Source organism: Triturus cristatus, chromosome 8 (genome assembly GCF_964204655.1).
Source record: "Triturus cristatus chromosome 8, aTriCri1.1, whole genome shotgun sequence".
Classification (NCBI taxonomy): domain Eukaryota; kingdom Metazoa; phylum Chordata; class Amphibia; order Caudata; family Salamandridae; genus Triturus; species Triturus cristatus.
Genome location: NC_140591.1, coordinates 33,713,974 through 33,739,418, shown reverse-complemented (window position 1 = coordinate 33,739,418; position 25,445 = coordinate 33,713,974).

The window sequence follows — 25,445 nt, the reverse complement described above, 5'->3', positions numbered from 1 at the left end:
GCCCTCATGTATCTCTCTCAGTCCCCGTGTATTAGTACCTCCCAGCCCTCATGTATCTCTCTCAGTCCCCGTGTATTAGTCCCTCCCAGGCCTCATGTATCTCTCTCAGTCCAAGTATATTAGTCCCTCCCAGCCCTCATGTATCTCTCTCAGTCCCCGTGTATTAGTCCCTCCCAGGCCTCAGGTATCTCTCTCAGTCCAAGTATATTAGTCCCTCCCAGCCCTCATGTATCTCTCTCAGTCCTCATGTATTAGTCCCTCCCAGCCCTCTTGTATCTCTCTCAGTCCCCGTGTATTAGTCCCTCCCAGTCCTCATGTATCTCTCTCAGTCCCCGTGCATTAGTCCCTCCCAGCCCTCATGTATCTCTCTCAGTCCCTGTGTATTAGTCCCTCCTAGCCCTCATGTATCTCTCTCAGTCCCCGTGTATTAGTCCCTCCCAGCCCTCATGTATCTCTCTCAGTCCCTGTGTATTAGTCCCTCCCAGCCCTCATGTATCTCTCTCATTTTCTATGAATTAGTACCTCCCAGCCCTCATGCATCTCTCTCAGTGGCTGTGTATTAGTCCCTCCCAGCCCTTCTGTATCTCTCTCAGTCCCTGTGTATTAGTCCCTCGCAACCCTCATGTATCTCTCTCAGTCCCAGTGTATTAGTCCCTCCCAGCCCTCATGTATCTCTCTCAGTGCCTATGTATTAGTCCCTCCCAGCCCTCATGTATCTCTCTCAGTCCCCATGTATTAGTCCCTCCCAGCCCTCATGTATCTCTCTCAGTCCCCGTGTATTAGTCCCTCCCCGCCCTCATGTATCTCTCTCAGTCCCCGTGTATTAGTCCCTCCCAGGCCTCATGTATCTCTCTCAGTCCAAGTATATTAGTCCCTCCCAGCCCTCATGTATCTCTCTCAGTCCTCATGTATTAGTCCCTCCTAGCCCTCATGTATCTCTCTCAGTCCCCGTGTATTAATCCCTCCCAGCCCTCATGTATCTCTCTCAGTCCCTGTGTATTAGTCCCTCCTAGCCCTCATGTATCTCTCTCAGTCCCCGTGTATTAGTCCGTCCCAGCCCTCATGTATCTCTCTCAGTCCCCATATATTAGTCCCTCCCAGCCCTCATGTATCTCTCTCAGTCCCCATGTATTAGTCCCTCCCATCCCTCATGTATCTCTTTGTCCCCGTGTAGTAGTCCCTCCCAGCCCTCATGTATCTCTCTCAGTCCCCGTGTATTAGTCCCTCCCAGCCCTCATGTATCTCTCTCAGTCCCCATGTATTAGTCCCTCCAAGCCCTCATTTATCTCTCTCAGTCCCCGTGTATTAGTCTCTCCCAGCCCTCATGTATCTCTCTCAGTCCCCGTGTATTAGTCCCTCCCAGCCCTCATGTATCTCTCTCAGTCCCCGTGTATAAGTTCCTCCCAGCCCTCATGTATCTCTCTCAGTCCCCGTGTATCAGTCCCTCCCAGCCCTCATGTATCTCTCTCAGTCCCCGTGTATAAGTTCCTCCCAGCCCTCATGTATCTCTCTCAGTCCCAGTGTATTAGTCCCTCCCAGCCCTCATGTATCTCTCTCAGTCCCCGTGTATTAGTACCTCCCAGCCCTCATGTATCTCTCTCAGTCCCCGTGTATTAGTCCCTCCCAGGCCTCATGTATCTCTCTCAGTCCAAGTATCTTAGTCCCTCCCAGCCCTCATGTATCTCTCTCAGTCCTCATGTATTAGTCCCTCCTAGCCCTCATGTATCTCTCTCAGTCCCCGTGTATTAATCCCTCCCAGCCCTCATGTATCTCTCTCAGTCCCTGTGTATTAGTCCCTCCTAGCCCTCATGTATCTCTCTCAGTCCCCGTGTATTAGTCCCTCCCAGCCCTCATGTATCTCTCTCAGTCCCTGTGTATTAGTCCCTCCCAGCCCTCATGTATCTCTCTCATTTTCTATGAATTAGTACCTCCCAGCCCTCATGTATCTCTCTCAGTGGCTGTGTATTAGTCCCTCCCAGCCCTCCTGTATCTCTCTCAGTCCCCGTGTATAAGTCCCTCGCAACCCTCATGTATCTCTCTCAGTCCCAGTGTATTAGTCCCTGCCAGCCCTCATGTATCTCTCTCAGTGCCTATGTATTAGGCCCTCCCAGCCCTCATGTATCTCTCTCAGTCCCCATGTATTAGTCCCTCCCAGCCCTCATGTATTTCTCTCAGTCCCCGTGTATTAGTCCCTCCCCGCCCTCATGTATCTCTCTCAGTCCCCATGTATTAGTCCCTCCCAGCCCTCATGTATCTCTCTCAGTCCCCATGTATTAGTACCTCCCAGCCCTCATGTATCTCTCTCAGTCACCGTGTATTAGTCCGTCCCAGCCCTCATGTATCTCTCTCAGTCCCCATATATTAGTCCCTCCCAGCCCTCATGTATCTCTCTCAGTCCCCATGTATTAGTCCCTCCCAGCCCTCATGTATCTCTTTGTCCCCGTGTAGTAGTCCCTCCCAGCCCTCATGTATCTCTCTCAGTCCCCGTGTATTAGTCCCTCCCAGCCCTCATGTATCTCTCTCAGTCCCCATGTATTAGTCCCTCCAAGCCCTCATTTATCTCTCTCAGTCCCCGTGTATTAGTCTCTCCCAGCCCTCATGTATCTCTCTCAGTCCCCGTGTATTAGTCCCTCCCAGCCCTCATGTATCTCTCTCAGTCCCTGTGTATAAGTTCCTCCCAGCCCTCATGTATCTCTCTCAGTCCCCGTGTATCAGTCCCTTCCAGCCCTCATGTATCTCTCTCAGTCCCCGTGTATAAGTTCCTCCCAGCCCTCATGTATCTCTCTCAGTCCCCGTGTATCAGTCCCTCCCAGCCCTCATGTATCTCTCTCAGTCCCCATGTATTAGTCCCTCCCAGCCCTCATGTATCTCTTTGTCCCCGTGTAGTAGTCCCTCCCAGCCCTCATGTATCTCTCTCAGTCCCCGTGTATTAGTCCCTCCCAGCCCTCATGTATCTCTCTCTGTCCCCTTGTATTAGTCCCTCCCAGCCCTCATGTATCTCTCTCTGTCCCCGTGTATTAGTACCTCCCAGCCCTCATGTATCTCTCTCAGTCCCCGTGTATTAGTCCCTCCCAGCCCTCATGTATCTCTCTCAGTCCCCGTGTATTAGACCCTCCCAGCCCTAATGTATCTCTCTCAGTCCCCGTGTATTAGTACCTCCCAGCCCCCATGTATCTCCCTCAGTCCCTGTGTATTAGTCCCTCCCAGCCCTCATGTATATCTCTCAGTCCCCGTGTATTAGTCCCTCCCAGCCCTCATGTATCTCTCTCAGTCCCCGTGTATTAGTCCCTCCCAGCCCTCAAGCATCTCTCTCAGTGCCTGTGTATTAGTCCCTCCCAGCCCTCATGAATGTCTCTCAGTCCCCATGTATCAGTCCCTCCCAGCCCTTATGTATCTCTCTCAGTCCCCGTGTATTAGTCCCTCCCAGCCCTCTTGTATCTCTCTCAGTCCCCGTGTATTAGTCCCTCCCAGTCCTCATGTATCTCTCTCAGTCCCCGTGTATTAGTCCCTCCCAGCCCTCATTTATCTCTCTCAGTCCCCGTGTATTAGTCCCTTCCAGCCCTCATGTATCTCTCTCAGTCCCCGTGTATTAGTCCTTCCCAGCCCTCATGTATCTCTCTCAGTCCTCGTGTATTAGTACCTCCCAGCCCTCATGTAGCTCTCTCAGTCCCCATGTATTAGTGCCTCCCAGCCCTCATGTATCTCTCTCAGTCCCCATGTATTAGTCCCTACTAGCCTTCATGTATCTCTCTCAGTCCCTGTTTATTAGTCCTTCCCAGCCCTCATGAATCTCTCTCAGTCCCTGTGTATTAGTCCCTCCCAGCCCTCATGTATCTCCCTCATTGTCTGTGAATTAGTACCTCCCAGCCCTCATGTATCTCTCTCAGTGGCTGTGTATTAGTCCCTCCCAGCCCTCCTGTATCTCTCTCGGTCCCTGTGTATTAGTCCCTCCCAACCCTCATGTATCTCTCTCAGTCCCAGTGTATTAGTCCCTCCCAGCCCTCATGTATCTCTCTCAGTGCCAGTGTATTAGTCCCTCCCAGCCCTCATGTATGTCTCTCAGTCCCCATGTATTAGTCCCTCCCAGCCCTCATGTATCTCTCTCAGTCCCCATGTATTAGTCTCTCCTAGCCCTCATGTATCTCTCTCAGTCCCCGTGTATTAGTCCCTTCCCGCCCTCATGTATCTCTCTCAGTCCCCATGTATTAGTACCTCCCAGCCCTCATGTATCTCTCTCAGTCCCCATGTATTAGTACCTCCCAGCCCTCATGTATCTCTCTCAGTCACCGTGTATTAGTCCCTCCCAGCCCTCATGTATCTCTCTCAGTCCCCGTGTATTAGTCCCTCCCAGCCCTCATGTATCTCTCTCAGTGCCTGTGTATTAGTCCCTCCCAGCCCTCATGTATCTCTCTCAGTCCCCGTGTATTAGTCCCTCCCAGCCCTCATGTATCTCTCTCTAATCCCCATGTAAAAAGTCCCTCCCAGACCTCATGTATCTCTCTCAGTCCCCGTGTATAAGTCCCTCCCAGCCCTCATGTATCTCTCTCAGTCCCCGTGTATTAGTCCCTCCCAGCCCTCTTTTATCTCTCTCAGTCCCCGTGTATTAGTCCCTCCCAGTCCTCATGTATCTCTCTCAGTCCCCGTGTATTAGTCCCTTCCAGCCCTCATGTATCTCTCTCAGTCCCCGTGTATTAGTCCTTCCCAGCCCTCATGTATCTCCCTCAGTCCTCGTGTATTAGTACCTCCCAGCCCTCATGTATCTCTCTCAGTCCCCATGTATTAGTGCCTCCCAGCCCTCATGTATCTCTCTCAGTCCCCATGTATTAGTCCCTCCTAGCCCTCATGTATCTCTCTCAGTCCCCGTTGATTAGTCCTTCCCAGCCCTCATTAATCTCTCTCAGTCCCTGTGTATTAGTCGCTCCCAGCCCTCATGTATCTCCCTCATTGTCTGTGAATTAGTACCTCCCAGCCCTCATGTATCTCTCTCAGTCCCCGTGTATTAGTCCCTCTGAGGTTCTGTAGCGATCCGAACCCGTGAATTCGGTATCGTAGTACTGACACAATTTGGTACCAATGAACCGCAAATGATTAATTATAAGCATGACAGTGTTTTCGCCGCGCAACTAGCATGAATTCACTGAGAAGTAGGGCATTCTGTTGTAAAGCCATGGCATCCATTTTAGTTGCGGCATCCATCTTGTTTCTTGCCCTCACATAGTCAATGAACGGACGATGACCCCGGCAGAGTCACCTTGTTAAGGACACGTAAGCTCGAGCCCGAGGAAGGCTGACGCTGCATGACTAGGCAGAAGCAAGCTGCCTCCCTTGCCTGAGGCCAGCCCTGCCATACTGGTTCTTGTGTCCGTTGTCCTGACTGAAAGGCTGAGGACGATTGCCCTGCCCGTTTATGATCCATAAACACCTCTTATCCTACATTTCAATCCTTTGCACCTGGCTCTGCTCCTTTCCTTCTGGGCTTTTACAATGGGGAGGTTACGATTTTTATGATGGGGAGGATCGGGCGAAGAATGGAGAACTGTCGAGAGAACCTGATCGAATACCGAAAACCTACAACTAATCATTGTTTGATATTTATTTATTGTCTGTTTGGGATACCGGGCTGGGCATGAGAAATATTTGTGTAATGTTGAAATATTTGTGTAATGTTGCCCCGAGACATTTTTCTTGTATTTAAGGCGCTACCCACTTGATACGAATTGAACAGTCTCGTAGATTCTGCCTCAGTGTGGTTCCTATGATTTCTGTGTCCCTGCAGTAAATAAACGTTGGTCTTTGACGCCGCCATCGAGAAGCCCGTGTCTCTGTTTATTTGTGCACCGAGGCAGGTGGAACTCAGGGGTCTTCGGGTGTTGTTTCCCTGACACCTCTGGACTCTTAAAAGTCCAGAACCTCAAATTGGCGCCCAACGTGGGGCGACGTCATTCCGGTACCGGTCCAAAGCCTGAAGAATTCGAGAAGTTTCGTGTGAAGATTCCGGAGGGAGGTACCCCGCTTCATCGATCCCTGCATGTCGTAAAAGTGGCCCGACGATCTCTTCCACGAGGGTTCCCGTTTCCAGACGGCTACAGAGGACCGCTGCCTTGACTGTCGCCCTGTCTTGGACCCGAGGTGCAGACCTTAGTACGGCGAGACGTAGACGGGTTCTCCTTGGTGACGTCTTCCACATTTCAGTTAAGTATTATTTGGGTAGTGCTCAGTCTGATCATTTGGATACGTTTGTTTATGGATTTGTAGATTATCATCGGTTGCTCTTGTTAGGATAATCTTTGTATCTGGTATTGGTTCGTTTTTGGTAGGCCTAAGTTCTCTGCGCATTTTGGTTGGAATTTGTCTTTATAATCATGATTAAGAGTAAAAATTGTTTCTTGTCCTTATTACGTTGCAACGGGGATTCCCGGTTGGAGGATTCGTGTTCGGTTCCTCCGATTGGAACTCCTACATATGAGCTCTATTGTAAACATGGTGTGGGTCCTATTACGTACAATGAAGTATGGGTCCGTTATACTAAGAAAGATGGTGTCCTTAGTTGGCCACCGCATGGTAGTTTTGAAAGTGAAATTCTAGATAATTTAGAAATGAAATTGTTCAAGAAAAAAGCCCGGCCGGCAATGTTTGATTCTTTTCGCGTATGGCGCAAAGAAGCCAAACAGAGAGAAATTAGGAAAATAAAGAAAGAGCAGAAAGAGAAAGGGTTGACCTTAATGGAGTCTGCTAGGCAGCTGCATGTCAACGAGACCGAAAAAGCAATAGAAATAGCGAACAGAAGACATAATCTGGCGATCGATAAATGCTACCCTGTCTTGCCATCTTGTCCTGCTAAGCCGATAGAGGACCCCGAAAAGGATCCCCTGTTGTCTTATCTGTTGAGTTCACCTCCACCGTATGCACAGGGTATTACAGCACCACAGTTACTACCTGTTGTACAGCCAGCTGCTGGTCAGCATGGAATAGGTGCTCCACTTCCTTTGAACCCAGCTCCTGTCTTTCCCATGATCAATGATCCTACGGCACCCCCTCTCCCTGGGTTGCCTGTTCTGCCTATCGTTTCACAAACTGCTTTACCTACTACTCCCACCCTTACTATTTCACCTGCTTCAACTGCCCTGTCCCCGAGCCCTAACATTTTGACTCCGCTTTCTGTTCGTCGGAAGATAACCGACTCTGTGACTAATATCCTAACTCCTCTCTACAGGTCTTTAATTGGGACCCCCGTTTCTGACACTATACAGAGACGTAGCCAGTTTCCTGGTCCCGAGGAACGAGACACGTTAGATTCGACAGCTCTTAGATGGATGTCGAAAGCTGCGAAGTATGATGCACGAAGAGTGTTAGACACATTTATGCAATGGAATGAACCGACTCAACGTTATGTTTTTGATGTGATGTGTTCTCTCGTGCGTGAAGAATGGGAAGATGATGACTTAGATACAGTTCCCTCTGATTTAATAAATATTCAGCAGAAATTCGCCGCAGGAATGGTGATAGGTTCAGAAGTAGGAAGAGCGATAGAATTGATTTTAGCTTATAGGGACGAGTCCCCTTTAAGGGCGACAAGAGACCCTGATGGTACACCGATAACTAGAAAAAGACGAGGTCAGTATCCGATGAGGGAAGTTCCGCCCATATGGCGTGATGCAGTTCAAGCTGATGCGGCCCTTGGTATTGCAGCTGCCCCAGCGCAATTCCAAAGAGTATGGATACATATCCCTTGGAAGCGAGCTGAAGTATTAGCAGTGAAGCAAGCATTGCCAGATCCTCGTAAAAATCCTGCTGGTTATTATAAAGAGTTAACGCAAACAGTCCAAGCGTGTATCATGAATTTGGCAGACATTGAAATGCTATTTGGTAATGTAGTGCCACAGCCTATATGGGCCAATATTCGGCAAGAGAACCACCCAGTCGCCTTAGGAGGTGATTGGCCAGCTATCGTAGCGGCAGATGCACAACAGGTTGGCGGAGCTAAACCTGAACCCCTGATTGCTGACTTACCTGGCAGAATAATTAATCTGATGAAAACGCTGATGCCAGCGTTGCGAGTAAATTGGGATAAACTATCAGCATGTAAGCAAAAGAAGGACGAAAGCGTCTCTGACTTCTTCACTAGATTTGAAGAGACTTTCGTAGATCACAGTGGGCAAGATATGAGTACCGAGGGAGGTCAGAGGTTGTTTGTTGATAAGTTTGTGTTTAATTTATTACCTGAGCTTAGTAATAAGTTAAAAGATTCAGAAAGTGCATGGGCAGTGTCGACGACAGCACAGATACTAGCAACTGCTCAGTATTACGAGAATAGAGAGAAAGAAGAGAAGGAAAAATCAGAAAAGAAAACGAAAGATTTAAAAACCAAAGTTCTGTTGCAACAAGCATATCCGCCTCGTTCGAATCAGTCAGATTCACAGCAGCGACCTCAGTTTCAACCGCAGCCACAATTTCAGCAAGGAACGGCCCAAAGATTTAATTATAACTTTCCCCGACAACAATTAGCATGGAATCAGTGTGCCTATTGTAAAAAGGAGGGTCATTATAAGAACGAGTGTCCAGTACTACACCCTCAAACTAGTGGTATCTCAGCTCAGAGAGGAAATGTTGGATTTACGCAAGCCCCTAGAGGTAGAGGGCGTGGTACGATGACACCACAGACTGATCGCCAATCGAATTATTTCGACCAGCGAAATATACAACCTACGCAACTAGGTAGATCTCCACAGTACCATGTTGAAGATTATTACGATCATAATGAAGAGATCCATAGAAGCGAGCAGTAGGACAGCCGAAGACAGAGAGAGGGAGTAGTATCAGTTCCAGTTGATCAGAGTGGACCTTATGTCGCAGTAGCTACCTCAGGCGTGGTCGAACCGTTTCTGTTGGATACTGGTGCGGCAAAAAGTTCAATCATGCGTGCAAAACTCCCTGGCGCACCTTTGTCCGGCTTAACGAACATTTCAGTAGGTTTCTCAGGCGCCCCTGTTCACAATCCTGTGTCTAGTCCTTTATCTATCTCTGTTGGGCCATGCAAGCTAGAAGCACCCCTTATCCTAACTACTGGTTGTAATGAGAATCTGCTTGGTTTAGACCTGTTGAAACGCCTGCACGCGACACTGTACTGTTCTCCTTCGGGAGTACAGCTCACATTAGGCAAAAGAGTCATCTCTCCGATGTACATGTCGATGGACAAGCTCCCACCGGAGCTGCGTTCACTCCCTGATACTCTTTGGGCAACTGGCCCTAACGATGTAGGTCTATTGGAAATTCCGCCTTACGTGGTAAGTCTAAAAGCGAATGTTAAATTTCCACGAATCCCACAGTATCGGATTTCAAATGAAGGTGAACGAGCACTTTTACTGATTGTAAAGGACTTGATACAGAAAGATGTGATTGAGGAAACTAGAGGAAACGTTTGTAATAGTCCTGTTCTGCCGATTTTGAAACGCACTGATCCTTCCAAACCTCCAATCTACAGATTTGTGATCGACCTCAGAGAGGTTAACAAAATTGTGATTCCACAGTTTCCAGTGGTACCAGATATCACTGCATTACTGACGTTGATTCCTGCCTCAGCTTCATGGTTCACGGTAATTGACTTGAAAAATGCATTTTTCAGCATCCCGATAGCCGAAGAAAGTAGAGACATTTTTGGTTTCTCCCTAGGAGGACGCAGTTTCAGATTCAAACGCGCTCCACAAGGTTATTGTGAAAGCCCTTCAATTTACAGCCAAGCACTAAAAAGTCAACTAGATACTCTTGTACTTCCTCATGGTGTCGCTCTGATCCAATATGTAGACGATCTTCTACTAGCCGCTGATGACAAGGAAACTTGCAAAGCAGCTACAATTTCTTTATTGTGTCATTTGTCAGACTTACATCACAAGGTGTCACCTTCTAAACTGCAATATTGTTGCCAAGAAGTGACCTACTTAGGTCATCTTTTGTCAAAGGAGGGAAGAAGGTTGACCCCAGAGAGAATCAAAGCAATTTCGCAGATGACTGTACCAACCACACAGAGAGAAGTGCGTGCATTTTTGGGTATTACGTCATACTGTAGGCAATGGATCCCAAATTTTTCTCTCATGGCGAAACCTTTGGTAGCCCTGACTGGAAAAGGTGTTCCAAGCCCTTTGCCATGGTCTGATGAATGTCAACAGAGTTTCTCTGACTTACGTGATGCGCTGTGTTCAGCTCCTGTGTTGGGTACTCCTGACTACAGTAAGCCATTTACTCTATATGTCCATGAAAGAGAAGGTTGTGCATTGAGTGTTTTAACGCAACAATTTGGCGACAAACAGCGGCCTTGTGCATATTTTTCATCCACATTAGATTCGGTAGCCAGAGCATTGCCAAGTTGTTTGAGAGCCACAGCAGCAGCCGCAGTGTCTATTCGACAGTCTGCCGGATTAGTCATGAACAACATGTTAGTAGTCATGGTTCCACATGCTGTGGATACACTCATGAATAGAACGAAAACTCAGCACCTCACCAGTGCTAGATTATCAGGCTACGAGCTGACACTTTTGGCAAGTCACATTCAGATCAAGCGATGCAACATATTGAATCCAGCAACGCTGTTGCCGATTGCCCAGGAGTCGAGTGATTCAGAACCCCATGATTGTTGTTTCAGAACTGAGGAAGAGACAAAAGGTAGAATCGATTTAAAAGATACTCCGTTATCAGACCCAGACGGCACGTTATATGTCGATGGGTCCTGTTTCAAACTCCAGAATGGTGATGTAACGGCCGCGTATGCAGTTACGACTTTGAGTACGATTGTTGAGACTGCAAGAGTGAATCAGAATTCTGCCCAAGCAGCAGAATTAATTGCATTGACAAGAGCGTGTGTTTTAGCTGAGGGAAAGAGAGTGAATGTGTTTACTGACAGCCAGTACGCCTTCGGCGTTGCACATAGTTTTGGACGTCTGTGGAAAGAAAGAGGTTTTCTCACGTCCCATGGAGCTAAGATCCAACATGGACAGTTAGTCAGCGATCTATTAGAATCCCTGACCTTACCGAATGAAGTTGCGATTGTGAAGTGCAGTGCACATCGAAAGATCACGGATGATGTTGGCCGAGGGAATGCGTTTGCTGATGAGGTCGCTAAAGAGACGGCCAAGAACATGATGAGCAGAATGTACGTTGCAACGTCTGCAAGATGGATTGCTGAATCAGGAATGTGTGAGAATACGATTGACAGTGTGAAAGCAATCCAAAATGAGGCAACTGAAGATGAGAAGAATGAATGGAAGGAGAAAACGGGTAAAATGGATTCGAGTGGATGTTGGGTTGATCTGTCTGAGCAGCGACGTTGGATGTTACCCAATGCGTATGTACTTGCAGTAGTCACGATGGCGCATGGAGCGGCGCACATTAGTTCGAAAGGGATCTGTAAAATGTTAGCTCCAGTATGGAAGAATGATGGAATTACGAAGTGTGCGGAAAGAGTGGTGAAAAACTGCATGGTGTGCCTGATGCATAATCCTGGCAAGGGAACCCCAACCCCAACTGGTCATTTTGCTCCCCCTTCCTGTCCCTTTGAAGTGATTCAGTTGGATTATATCCACATGGACAGGTGTAACAATCTTAAGTATGTCCTAGTGGTAGTATGTGCCTTTTCAAGGTGGATTGAGGCATACCCATTAAAGGATAACACTGCGATGTCCACTGCCAAAATCCTCCTCAAAGAATATTTCCCTAGGTATGGTATGCCACGGATTGTTTGGTCAGACAACGGAAGTGAGTTTGTAGGGAAAGTTATGAAGAGTGTGTGTGCAGGTCTAGGAATTGTACAGAAATTCCACAGTGCGAATCATCCACAGTCAGCAGGTTTGGTGGAAGGGTACAATGGCACCCTGAAGCTGAAGCTTGCGAAAATTCAAGCTTCCACTGGTCTCTCTTGGCCAGATGCCCTGCCTTTAGCTTTACTGTCCACCAGAGCGACGGTACACTCTCGAGTAGGGCTTAGCCCATATGAGATTGTGTTCGGCCGCCCTGCTAATATTTGGGGAGTCCCTAGGCCAAAGGAATTTAGGCAAATTGAATACCCAATGTTGATTGATTACCTTTATGATCTGACTGCTAAGCTGAGTCTTATTCATCAACAGGTATTCGAATCCTTGCCTAAACTGCCGGAGAGTCCAGGCCACACGTTGAAACCTGGGGACCAGGTCGTGGTGCGAAACTTCGAACGCACCCGAAACCTTCAGCCGAGATTCGTAGGCCCATTCCAGGTCCTCCTTGTAACCAGAACTGCAGTACGCCTGGCCGGCAGGAAGAATTGGGTGCACGCCAGCCATACAAAGCGTGTCCCTCTACCACTTCCCTATGACAACTGGGTTAGACGAGGAATTGGTGTATCCGAGACAGAACCTGTTCCTAGACACATCCCATTCAGTGATGCAGAGTATCTAACGGACCGTCCACAAACTGAAACACAGAACTTTGACACTTCAGCAGAAACCGTTCCGTTGAACCCTGAACCAAGTATTGCACAAAGTGAACATTTGTCATCTGTGGAGTCGAACATTTCTGCACCTGTGGACCAGTTATTTCCAGACCAAACCAGACCTGGAAAGTACAGATACAATCTTCGTTCTCATGTGATGAACTGATGACATTGCATTACTACATTTTTGTTTGAAAAACTGTAAAACTGTTTTGATTGCATTACATCCCGTACTGTCAGGAAGTTTGCTCTTTTTAAATATTTTTTTTGCAATCCTTTTACCTTGCCGTCTGGGTTACCGTAGGGTCGTAACGTGTGCCTTGTTTTAATTTACAGGGAATCAGACATTAGGTCGGTTTCTTCTGTTTATCTTGGGAACTCCCAGGATAGATAGAGGTAAGTTTTTTAACAGGTACAAACCATCCGTTGCGAACGGTTATAGAAGATGGAGCTTCCTGAATTACGACGGGTTAAAGTCATAAATGTGCATAAGACCAAACTGTATGATATACTACATAGCAAATGTTTCCTAATGCAATGTGCTCTGACACTTCTGATTGTTTTTACAACTCTAGTAGGCGGAATTATTTTTGGTATTCAATTGATTTTTGCACCCGTTATGTCTACAGTATCTCCCCATATTTCTGTTTCCCCAACTATTGGTACTATTCATTCTTTCCACCCTTTTCCTGCTCACGAACAAGCTCGACGCTCTGAGTTTATAAACAACACTTTCATTCAGCTCTTGCACCAACATCAACTAGTGGTTAACACAACAAACTGCTGGGTATGTGGCCTGATACCACATACCATGGACAAGGGCATCCCTTATTTGGTTCTGCCTTTCAGTTATAATGGATCATTCTGGGCATTTCAGACCATGTTCGCCTATGCTCTAGAGACCTACCCTCCACGACCTCCACGTTCCACCCGGTATAACTCTGCTAATAGAGCCTTGGTAAAAGGAATCACTGACATGGTGAGAGATGTCAATAATACTCCGTACATTCCCAAGGATGAGTTGCGAGTTTACATGGGGTGGAACATTACAGAATATGGCATTACTCTGGGCGAGAACAAACGGAAGAGCTCAACTCCGATCTGGGTCGTACCCCACCAAGGTCAGGTCTGTTTGCAAGGGAATGGGAGGAATCAGAAAGCTCGACTTGGGAAGAGTGACTGTATTGAAACATACGTGTTCCCGTCACAATCTTCCCCAGCATTCTTAGCCGCTAAGGGTACCTATTTTGTTTGTCAAGACAGAGCATATACATGGCTGCCCGCTGACTTCTCAGGCTCATGTTATATCGCTCGACTGTTACCTCCGACATACACTGCTGCACCGGACTATCACAAAACAAGAGTTGTGAGAGGTGTATTCAGTAAAGAAGATACTGCTGGCCAAGAAGCAGGAGACTTTTTCAAAGGTTACCTTCCGTTCTGGGGGCCTATGGTCAACAGTAGAAACCTGCGTCAACTAACACGAGTAGTTGAATCCACCATTACCGAAACTGCAGGTGCCCTTAGTAACCTAACGGCTGAGCTTCAAGCGGATCGCCTCATGACGTTACAGAACCGTATGGTTCTTGATGTGTTACTTGCAGATCGAGGTGGGGTATGCAAAATGATCCAATCAAGTTGCTGCATTTTTATCCCAGATAATGCGCCAACAGTATACAAGGCCATCTCTAAGTTACACAAAATCTCCGACTCCATTCATGTAGAGGAAGGTGACTGGTCACTTATGGGATGGTTCTGGAATCTGTTATCTGCATGGGGGTGGAAGGTTCTAATGGTCATTGGTGTTGCGTTGGTATTTCTATTCTCATGCTGCCTCATTATTCAGTGTGGCCCTTCCTTATGTAGCGTTTGTGTTTCCTCATGCATAAGAAAACCACCTGTTTCCAGAGATATGCCACGGGATAGAGTAATGCTACAACAACATATCAGTGACCTGATGAACATAGAACTGGACTCTGACATAGAGTGAGTTATTGCCTATGTAAGGGCAAAAGGACGGTCTGAGGTTCTGTAGCGATCCGAACCCGTGAATTCGGTATCGTAGTACTGACACAATTTGGTACCAATGAACCGCAAATGATCCATTATAAGCATGACAGTGTTTTCGCCGCGCAACTAGCATGAATTCACTGAGAAGTAGGGCATTCTGTTGTAAAGCCATGGCATCCATTTTAGTTGCGGCATCCATCTTGTTTCTTGCCCTCACATAGTCAATGAACGGACGATGACCCCGGCAGAGTCACCTTGTTAAGGACACGTAAGCTCGAGCCCAAGGAAGGCTGACGCTGCATGACTAGGCAGAAGCAAGCTGCCTCCCTTGCCTGAGGCCAGCCCTGCCATACTGGTTCTTGTGTCCGTTGTCCTGACTGAAAGGCTGAGGACGATTGCCCTGCCCGTTTATGATCCATAAACACCTCTTATCCTACATTTCAATCCTTTGCACCTGGCTCTGCTCCTTTCCTTCTGGGCTTTTACAATGGGGAGGTTACGATTTTTATGATGGGGAGGATCGGGCGAAGAATGGAGAGCTGTCGAGAGAACCTGATCGAATACCGAAAACCTACAACTAATCATTGTTTGATATTTATTTATTGTCTGTTTGGGATACCGGGCTGGGCATGAGAAATATTTGTGTAATGTTGAAATATTTGTGTAATGTTGCCCCGAGACATTTTTCTTGTATTTAAGGCGCTACCCACTTGATACGAATTGAACAGTCTCGTAGATTCTGCCTCAGTGTGGTTCCTATGATTTCTGTGTCCCTGCAGTAAATAAACCTTGGTCTTTGACGCCGCCATCGAGAAGCCCGTGTCTCTGTTTATTTGTGCACCGAGGCAGGTGGAACTCAGGGGTCTTCGGGTGTTGTTTCCCTGACACCTCTGGAGTCTTAAAAGTCCAGAACCTCACCTCCCAGCCCTCATGTATCTCTCTCAGTCCCTGTGTATTAGTCCCTCCCAGCCATCATGTATCTCTCTCATTTTCTGTGAATTAGTACCTCCCAGCCCTCATGCATCTCTCTCAGTGGCTGTGTATTAGTCCCTCCCAGCCCTCCTGTATCTCTCTCAGTCCCCGTGTATTAGTCCCTCGCAACCCTCATGTATCTCTCTCAGTCCCAGTGTATTAGTCCCTCCCAGCCCTCATGTATCTCTCTCAGTGCCTATGTATTAGTCCCTCCCAGCCCTCATGTATCTCTCTCAGTCCCCATGTATTAGTCCCTCCCAGCCCTCATGTATCTCTCTCAGTCCCCGTGTATTAGTCCCTCCCAGCCCTCATGTATCTCTCTCAGTCCCCATGTATTAGTCCCTCCTAGCCCTCATGTATCTCTCTCAGTCCCCGTGTATTAGTCCCTCCCAGCCCTCATGTATCTCTCTCTAATCCCCATGTAAAAAGTCCCTCCCAGACCTCATGTATCTCTCTCAGTCCCCGTGTATAAGTCCCTCCCAGCCCTCATGTATCTCTATCAGTCCCCGTGTATTAGTCCCTCCCAGCCCTCTTGTATCTCTCTCAGTCCCCGTGTATTAGTCCCTCCCAGTCCTCATGTATCTCTCTCAGTCCCCGTGTATTAGTCCCTCCCATCCCTCATGTATCTCTCTCAGTCCCCGTGTATTAGTCCCTTCCAGCCCTCATGTATCTCTCTCAGTCCCCGTGTATTAGTCCTTCCCAGTCCTCTTGTATCTCTCTCAGTCCCCGTGTATTAGTCCCTCCCAGCCCTCATGTATCTCTCTCAGTCCCAGTGTATTAGTCCCTCCCAGCCCTCATGTATCTCTCTCAGTCCCCGTGTATTAGTACCTCCCAGCCCTCATGTATCTCTCTCAGTCCCTGTGTATTAGTCCCTCCCAGGCCTCATTTATCTCTCTCAGTCCAAGTATATTAGTCCCTCCCAGCCCTCATGTATCTCTCTCAGTCCCCGTGTATTAGTCCCTCCCAGGCCTCAGGTATCTCTCTCAGTCCAAGTATATTAGTCCCTCCCAGCCCTCATGTATCTCTCTCAGTCCTCATGTATTAGTCCCTCCCAGCCCTCTTGTATCTCTCTCAGTCCCCGTGTATTAGTCCCTCCCAGTCCTCATGTATCTCTCTCAGTCCCCGTGTATTAGTCCCTCCCAGCCCTCATGTATCTCTCAGTCCCTGTGTATTAGTCCCTCCTAGCCCTCATGTATCTCTCTCAGTCCCCGTGTATTAGTCCCTCCCAGCCCTCATGTATCTCTCTCAGTCCCTGTGTATTAGTCCCTCCCAGCCCTCATGTATCTCTCTCATTTTCTATGAATTAGTACCTCCCAGCCCTCATGTATCTCTCTCAGTGGCTGTGTATTAGTCCCTCCCAGCCCTCCTGTATCTCTCTCAGTCCCTGTGTATTAGTCCCTCGCAACCCTCATGTATCTCTCTCAGTCCCAGTGTATTAGTCCCTCCCAGCCCTCATGTATCTCTCTCAGTGCCTATGTATTAGTCCCTCCCAGCCCTCATGTATCTCTCTCAGTCCCCATGTATTAGTCCCTCCCAGCCCTCATGTATCTCTCTCAGTCCCCGTGTATTAGTCCCTCCCCGCCCTCATGTATCTCTCTCAGTCCCCATGTATTAGTCCCTCCCAGCCCTCATGTATCTCTCTCAGTCCCCATGTATTAGTACCTCCCAGCCCTCATGTATCTCTCTCAGTCACCGTGTATTAGTCCGTCCCAGCCCTCATGTATCTCTCTCAGTCCCCATATATTAGTCCCTCCCAGCCCTCATGTATCTCTCTCAGTCCCCATGTATTAGTCCCTCCCAGCCCTCATGTATCTCTTTGTCCCCGTGTAGTAGTCCCTCCCAGCCCTCATGTATCTCTCTCAGTCCCCGTGTATTAGTCCCTCCCAGCCCTCATGTATCTCTCTCAGTCCCCATGTATTAGTCCCTCCAAGCCCTCATTTATCTCTCTCAGTCCCCGTGTATTAGTCTCTCCCAGCCCTCATGTATCTCTCTCAGTCCCCGTGTATTAGTCCCTCCCAGCCCTCATGTATCTCTCTCAGTCCCCGTGTATAAGTTCCTCCCAGCCCTCATGTATCTCTCTCAGTCCCCGTGTATCAGTCCCTCCCAGCCCTCATGTATCTCTCTCAGTCCCCGTGTATAAGTTCCTCCCAGCCCTCATGTATCTCTCTCAGTCCCAGTGTATTAGTCCCTCCCAGCCCTCATGTATCTCTCTCAGTCCCCGTGTATTAGTACCTCCCAGCCCTCATGTATCTCTCTCAGTCCCCGTGTATTAGTCCCTCCCAGGCCTCATGTATCTCTCTCAGTCCAAGTATATTAGTCCCTCCCAGCCCTCATGTATCTCTCTCAGTCCTCATGTATTAGTCCCTCCTAGCCCTCATGTATCTCTCTCAGTCCCCGTGTATTAATCCCTCCCAGCCCTCATGTATCTCTCTCAGTCCCTGTGTATTAGTCCCTCCTAGCCCTCATGTATCTCTCTCAGTCCCTGTGTATTAGTCCCTCCCAGCCCTCATGTATCTCTCTCAGTCCCTGTGTATTAGTCCCTCCCAGCCCTCATGTATCTCTCTCATTTTCTATGAATTAGTACCTCCCAGCCCTCATGTATCTCTCTCAGTGGCTGTGTATTAGTCCCTCCCAGCCCTCCTGTATCTCTCTCAGTCCCAGTGTATTAGTCCCTCCCAGCCCTCATGTATCTCTCTCAGTGCCTATGTATTAGTCCCTCCCAGCCCTCATGTATCTCTCTCAGTCTCCATGTATTAGTCCCTCCCAGCCCTCATGTATCTCTCTCAGTCCCCGTGTATTAGTCCCTCCCCGCCCTCATGTATCTCTCTCAGTCCCCATGTATTAGTCCCTCCCAGCCCTCATGTATCTCTCTCAGTCCCCATGTATTAGTACCTCCCAGCCCTCATGTATCTCTCTCAGTCACCGTGTATTAGTCCGTCCCAGCCCTCATGTATCTCTCTCAGTCCCCATATATTAGTCCCTCCCAGCCCTCATGTATCTCTCTCAGTCCCCATGTATTAGTCCCTCCCAGCCCTCATGTATCTCTTTGTCCCCGTGTAGTAGTCCCTCCCAGCCCTCATGTATCTCTCTCAGTCCCCGTGTATTAGTCCCTCCCAGCCCTCATGTATCTCTCTCAGTCCCCATATATTAGTCCCTCCAAGCCCTCATTTATCTCTCTCAGTCCCCGTGTATTAGTCTCTCCCAGCCCTCATGTATCTCTCTCAGTCCCCGTGTATTAGTCCCTCCCAGCCCTCATGTATCTCTCTCAGTCCCAGTGTATAAGTTCCTCCCAGCCCTCATGTATCTCTCTCAGTCCCCGTGTATCAGTCCCTCCCAGCCCTCATGTATCTCTCTCAGTCCCCGTGTATCAGTCCCTCCCAGCCCTCATGTATCTCACTCAGTCCCCATGTATTAGTCCCTCCCAGCCCTCATGTATCTCTTTGTCCCCGTGTAGTAGTCCCTCCCAGCCCTCATGTATCTCTCTCAGTCCCTGTGTATTAGTCCCTCCCAGCCCTCATGTATCTCTCTCTGTCCCCTTGTATTAGTCCCTCCCAGCCCTCATGTATCTCTCTCTGTCCCCGTGTATTAGTACCTCCCAGCCCTCATGTATCTCTCTCAGTCCCCGTGTATTAGTCCCTCCCAGCCCTCATGTATCTCTCTCAGTCCCCGTGTATTAGACCCTCCCAGCCCTAATGTATCTCTCTCAGTCCCCGTGTATTAGTTTCTCCCAGCCCCCATGTATCTCCCTCAGTCCCTGTGTATTAGTCCCTCCCAGCCCTCATGTATATCTCTCAGTCCCCGTGTATTAGTCCCTCCCAGCCCTCATGTATCTCTCTCAGTCCCCGTGTATTAGTCCCTCCCAGCCCTCAAGCATCTCTCTCAGTGCCTGTGTATTAGTCCCTCCCAGCCCTCATGAATGTCTCTCAGTCCCCATGTATCAGTCCCTCCCAGCCCTTATGTATCTCTCTCAGTCCCTGTGTATTAGTCCCTCCGAGCCCTCTTGTATCTCTCTCAGTCCCCGTGTATTAGTCCCTCCCAGTCCTCATGTATCTCTCTCAGTCCCCGTGTATTAGTCCCTCCCAGCCCTCATTTATCTCTCTCAGTCCCCGTGTATTAGTCCCTTCCAGCCCTCATGTATCTCTCTCAGTCCCCGTGTATTAGTCCTTCCCAGCCCTCATGTATCTCTCTCAGTCCTCGTGTATTAGTACCTCCCAGCCCTCATGTAGCTCTCTCAGTCCCCATGTATTAGTGCCTCCCAGCCCTCATGTATCTCTCTCAGTCCCCATGTATTAGTCCCTACTAGCCCTCATGTATCTCTCTCAGTCCCTGTTTATTAGTCCTTCCCAGCCCTCATGAATCTCTCTCAGTCCCTGTGTATTAGTCCCTCCCAGCCCTCATGTATCTCCCTCATTGTCTGTGAATTAGTACCTCCCAGCCCTCATGTATCTCTCTCAGTGGCTGTGTATTAGTGCCTCCCAGCCCTCCTGTATCTCTCTCAGTCCCTGTGTATTAGTCCCTCCCAACCCTCATGTATCTGTCTCAGTCCCAGTGTATTAGTCCCTCCCAGCCCTCATGTATCTCTCTCAGTGCCAGTGTATTAGTCCCTCCCAGCCCTCATGTATGTCTCTCAGTCCCCATGTATTAGTCCCTCCCAGCCCTCATGTATCTCTCTCAGTCCCCATGTATTAGTCTCTCCTAGCCCTCATGTATCTCTCTCAGTCCCCGTGTATTAGTCCCTTCCCGCCCTCATGTATCTCTCTCAGTCCCCATGTATTAGTACCTCCCAGCCCTCATGTATCTCTCTCAGTCCCCATGTATTAGTACCTCCCAGCCCTCATGTATCTCTCTCAGTCACCGTGTATTAGTCCCTCCCAGCCCTCATGTATCTCTCTCAGTCCCCGTGTATTAGTCCCTCCCAGCCCTCATGTATCTCTCTCAGTGCCTGTGTATTAGTCCCTCCCAGCCCTCATGTATCTCTCTCAGTCCCCGTGTATTAGTCCCTCCCAGCCCTCATGTATCTCTCTCTAATCCCCATGTAAAAAGTCCCTCCCAGACCTCATGTATCTCTCTCAGTCCCCGTGTATAAGTCCCTCCCAGCCCTCATGTATCTCTCTCAGTCCCCGTGTATTAGTCCCTCCCAGCCCTCTTGTATCTCTCTCAGTCCCCGTGTATTAGTCCCTCCCAGTCCTCATGTATCTCTCTCAGTCCCCGTGTATTAGTCCCTTCCAGCCCTCATGTATCTCTCTCAGTCCCCGTGTATTAGTCCTTCCCAGCCCTCATGTATCTCTCTCAGTCCTCGTGTATTAGTACCTCCCAGCCCTCATGTATCTCTCTCAGTCCCCATGTATTAGTGCCTCCCAGCCCTCATGTATCTCTCTCAGTCCCCATGTACTAGTCCCTCCTAGCCCTCATGTATCTCTCTCAGTCCCCGTTGATTAGTCCTTCCCAGCCCTCATTAATCTCTCTCAGTCCCTGTGTATTAGTCGCTCCCAGCCCTCATGTATCTCCCTCATTGTCTGTGAATTAGTACCTCCCAGCCCTCATGTATCTCTCTCAGTCCCCGTGTATTAGTCCCTCCCAGCCCTCATGTATCTCTCTCAGTCCCTGTGTATTAGTCCCTCCCAGCCATCATGTATCTCTCTCATTTTCTGTGAATTAGTACCTCCCAGCCCTCATGCATCTCTCTCAGTGGCTGTGTATTAGTCCCTCCCAGCCCTCCTGTATCTCTCTCAGTCCCCGTGTATTAGTCCCTCGCAACCCTCATGTATCTCTCTCAGTCCCAGTGTATTAGTCCCTCCCAGCCCTCATGTATCTCTCTCAGTGCCTATGTATTAGTCCCTCCCAGCCCTCATGTATCTCTCTCAGTCCCCATGTATTAGTCCCTCCCAGCCCTCATGTATCTCTCTCAGTCCCCGTGTATTAGTCCCTCCCAGCCCTCATGTATCTCTCTCAGTCCCCATGTATTAGTCCCTCCTAGCCCTCATGTATCTCTCTCAGTCCCCGTGTATTAGTCCCTCCCCGCCCTCATGTATCTCTCTCAGTCCCCATGTATTAGTCCCTCCCAGCCCTCATGTATCTCTCTCAGTCCCCATGTATTAGTACCTCCCAGCCCTCATGTATCTCTCTCCGTCACCGTGTATTAGTCCCTCCCAGCCCTCATGTATCTCTCTCAGTCCCCATGTATTAGTCCCTCCCAGCCCTCATGTATCTCTCTCAGTCCCCATGTATTAGTCCCTCCCAGCCCTCATGTATCTCTCTCAGTCCCCGTGTAGTAGTCCCTCCCAGCCCTCATGTATCTCTCTCAGTCCCCGTGTATTAGTCCCTCCCAGCCCTCATGTATCTCTCTCAGTCCCCATGTATTAGTCCCTCCCAGCCCTCATGTATCTCTCTCAGTCCCCGTGTATTAGTCCCTCCCAGCCCTCATGTATCTCTCTCAGTCCCCATGTATTAGTCCCTCCAAGCCCTCATTTATCTCTCTCAGTCCCCGTGTATTAGTCTCTCCCAGCCCTCATGTATCTCTCTCAGTCCCCGTGTATTAGTCCCTCCCAGCCCTCATGTATCTCTCTCAGTCCCCGTGTATAAGTTCCTCCCAGCCCTCATGTATCTCTCTCAGTCCCCGTGTATCAGTCCCTCCCAGCCCTCATGTATCTCTCTCAGTCTCCGTGTATTAGTCCCTCACAGCCCTCATGTATCTCTCCCAGTCCCGGTGTATTAGTCCTCCCTGCCCTCATGTATCTCTCTCAGTCCCCGTGTATTAGTCCCTCCCAGCCCTCATGTATCTCTCTCAGTGCCTGTGTATTAGTCCCTCCCAGCCCTCATGTATCTCTCTCAGTCCCCGTGTATTAGTCCCTCCCAGCCCTCATGTATCTCTCTCAGTCCCCATATATTAGTCCCTCCCAGCCCTCATGTATCTCTCTCAGTCCCCATATATTAGTCCCTCCCAGCCCTCATGTATCTCTTTGTCCCCGTGTAGTAGTCCCTCCCAGCCCTCATGTATCTCTCTCAGTCCCCGTGTATTAGTCCCTCCCAGCCCTCATGTATCTCTCTCAGTCCCCATGTATTAGTCCCTCCAAGCCCTCATTTATCTCTCTCAGTCCCCGTGTATTAGTCTCTCCCAGCCCTCATGTATCTCTCTCAGTCCCCGTGTATTAGTCCCTCCCAGCCCTCATGTATCTCTCTCAGTCCCCGTGTATAAGTTCCTCCCAGCCCTCATGTATCTCTCTCAGTCCCCGTGTATCAGTCCCTCCCAGCCCTCATGTATCTCTCTCAGTCCCCGTGTATAAGTTCCTCCCAGCCCTCATGTATCTCTCTCAGTCCCCGTGTATCAGTCCCTCCCAGCCCTCATGTATCTCTCTCAGTCCCCATGTATTAGTCCCTCCCAGCCCTCATGTATCTCTTTGTCCCCGTGTAGTAGTCCCTCCCAGCCCTCATGTATCTCTCTCAGTCCCCGTGTATTAGTCCCTCCCAGCCCTCATGTATCTCTCTCTGTCCTCTTGTATTAGTCCCTCCCAGCCCTCATGTATCTCTCTCTGTCCCCGTGTATTAGTACCTCCCAGCCCTCATGTATCTCTCTCAGTCCCCGTGTATTAGTCCCTCCCAGCCCTCATGTATCTCTCTCAGTCCCCGTGTATTAGACCCTCCCAGCCCTAATGCATCTCTCTCAGTCCCCGTGTATTAGTACCTCTCAGCCCCCATGTATCTCCCTCAGTCCCTGTGTATTAGTCCCTCCCAGCCCTCATGTATATCTCTCAGTCCCCGTGTATTAGTCCCTCCCAGCCCTCATGTATCTCTCTCAGTCCCCGTGTATTAGTCCCTCCCAGCCCTCAAGCATCTCTCTCAGTGCCTGTGTATTAGTCCCTCCCAGCCCTCATGAATGTCTCTCAGTCCCCATGTATCAGTCCCTCCCAGCCCTTATGTATCTCTCTCAGTCCCCGTGTATTAGTCCCTCCCAGCCCTCTTGTATCTCTCTCAGTCCCCGTGTATTAGTCCCTCCAAGTCCTCATGTATCTCTCTCAGTCCCCGTGTATTAGTCCCTCCCAGCCCTCATTTATCTCTCTCAGTCCCCGTGTATTAGTCCCTTCCAGCCCTCATGTATCTCTCTCAGTCCCCGTGTATTAGTCCTTCCCAGCCCTCATGTATCTCTCTCAGTCCTCGTGTATTAGTACCTCCCAGCCCTCATGTAGCTCTCTCAGTCCCCATGTATTAGTGCCTCCCAGCCCTCATGTATCTCTCTCAGTCCCCATGTATTAGTCCCTACTAGCCCTCATGTATCTCTCTCAGTCCCTGTTTATTAGTCCTTCCCAGCCCTCATGAATCTCTCTCAGTCCCTGTGTATTAGTCCCTCCCAGCCCTCATGTATCTCCCTCATTGTCTGTGAATTAGTACCTCCCAGCCCTCATGTATCTCTCTCAGTGGCTGTGTATTAGTCCCTCCCAGCCCTCCTGTATCTCTCTCAGTCCCTGTGTATTAGTCCCTCCCAACCCTCATGTATCTCTCTCAGTCCCAGTGTATTAGTCCCTCCCAGCCCTCATGTATCTCTCTCAGTGCCAGTGTATTAGTCCCTCCCAGCCCTCATGTATGTCTCTCAGTCCCCATGTATTAGTCCCTCCCAGCCCTCATGTATCTCTCTCAGTCCCCATGTATTAGTCTCTCCTAGCCCTCATGTATCTCTCTCAGTCCCCGTGTATTAGTCCCTTCCCGCCCTCATGTATCTCTCTCAGTCCCCATGTATTAGTACCTCCCAGCCCTCATGTATCTCTCTCAGTCCCCATGTATTAGTACCTCCCAGCCCTCATGTATCTCTCTCAGTCACCGTGTATTAGTCCCTCCCAGCCCTCATGTATCTCTCTCAGTCCCCGTGTATTAGTCCCTCCCAGCCCTCATGTAGCTCTCTCAGTGCCTGTGTATTAGTCCCTCCCAGCCCTCATGTATCTCTCTCAGTCCCCGTGTATTAGTCCCTCCCAGCCCTCATGTATCTCTCTCTAATCCCCATGTAAAAAGTCCCTCCCAGACCTCATGTATCTCTCTCAGTCCCCGTGTATAAGTCCCTCCCAGCCCTCATGTATCTCTCTCAGTCCCCGTGTATTAGTCCCTCCCAGCCCTCTTGTATCTCTCTCAGTCCCCGTGTATTAGTCCCTCCCAGTCCTCATGTATCTCTCTCAGTCCCTGTGTATTAGTCCCTTCCAGCCCTCATGTATCTCTCTCAGTCCCCGTGTATTAGTCCTTCCCAGCCCTCATGTATCTCTCTCAGTCCTCGTGTATTAGTACCTCCCAGCCCTCATGTATCTCTCTCAGTCCCCATGTATTAGTGCCTCCCAGCCCTCATGTATCTCTCTCAGTCCCCATGTATTAGTCCCTCCTAGCCCTCATGTATCTCTCTCAGTCCCCGTTGATTAGTCCTTCCCAGCCCTCATTAATCTCTCTCAGTCCCTGTGTATTAGTCGCTCCCAGCCCTCATGTATCTCCCTCATTGTCTGTGAATTAGTACCTCCCAGCCCTCATGTATCTCTCTCAGTCCCCGTGTATTAGTCCCTCCCAGCCCTCATGTATCTCTCTCAGTCCCTGTGTATTAGTCCCTCCCAGCCATCATGTATCTCTCTCATTTTCTGTGAATTAGTACCTCCCAGCCCTCATGCATCTCTCTCAGTGGCTGTGTATTAGTCCCTCCCAGCCCTCCTGTATCTCTCTCAGTCCCCGTGTATTAGTCCCTCGCAACCCTCATGTATCTCTCTCAGTCCCAGTGTATTAGTCCCTCCCAGCCCTCATGTATCTCTCTCAGTCCCCATGTATTAGTCCCTCCCAGCCCTCATGTATCTCTCTCAGTCCCCGTGTATTAGTCCCTCCCAGCCCTCATGTATCTCTCTCAGTCCCCATGTATTAGTCCCTCCTAGCCCTCATGTATCTCTCTCAGTCCCCGTGTATTAGTCCCTCCCAGCCCTCATGTATCTCTCTCTAATCCCCATGTAAAAAGTCCCTCCCAGACCTCATGTATCTCTCTCAGTCCCTGTGT